Below are 392 nucleotides of genomic sequence, written 5' to 3' on the forward strand. Positions count from 1 at the left end.
AAATTATCAAAACCAAACCAAACCAAATATAATATACATTTATCGGTTTGGTGATTATTGGTTTCGGTTTGATTTGGTTCGGTTATTCGGTTATTAACCATACACAAAAATAAAAGAAACAATTCATTTAAAATGTGAAAAAAGTGACAACAATCCATTCAAAACGAAAAATAGTTAGAATGACTTAAATTACTGAACTTTCGATCACTAAATTTACTATCAATAAAGCTTTAAAATTCACTATATTGGCCTAGAAGGAAGAGACAATAACATTTTCAGTACCACAAAGAATTGATATAGACACTCATATACATGAAATCAATAAGATAAATGTTTCATCTTGGGCATTTTTGCTTTCAATAAGTAAATTATAAAGAAATTTTAATGAAAAT

The sequence above is a fragment of the Solanum tuberosum genome, unplaced genomic scaffold (genome assembly GCF_000226075.1).
Source record: "Solanum tuberosum cultivar DM 1-3 516 R44 unplaced genomic scaffold, SolTub_3.0 scf00098, whole genome shotgun sequence".
Taxonomy (NCBI): domain Eukaryota; kingdom Viridiplantae; phylum Streptophyta; class Magnoliopsida; order Solanales; family Solanaceae; genus Solanum; species Solanum tuberosum.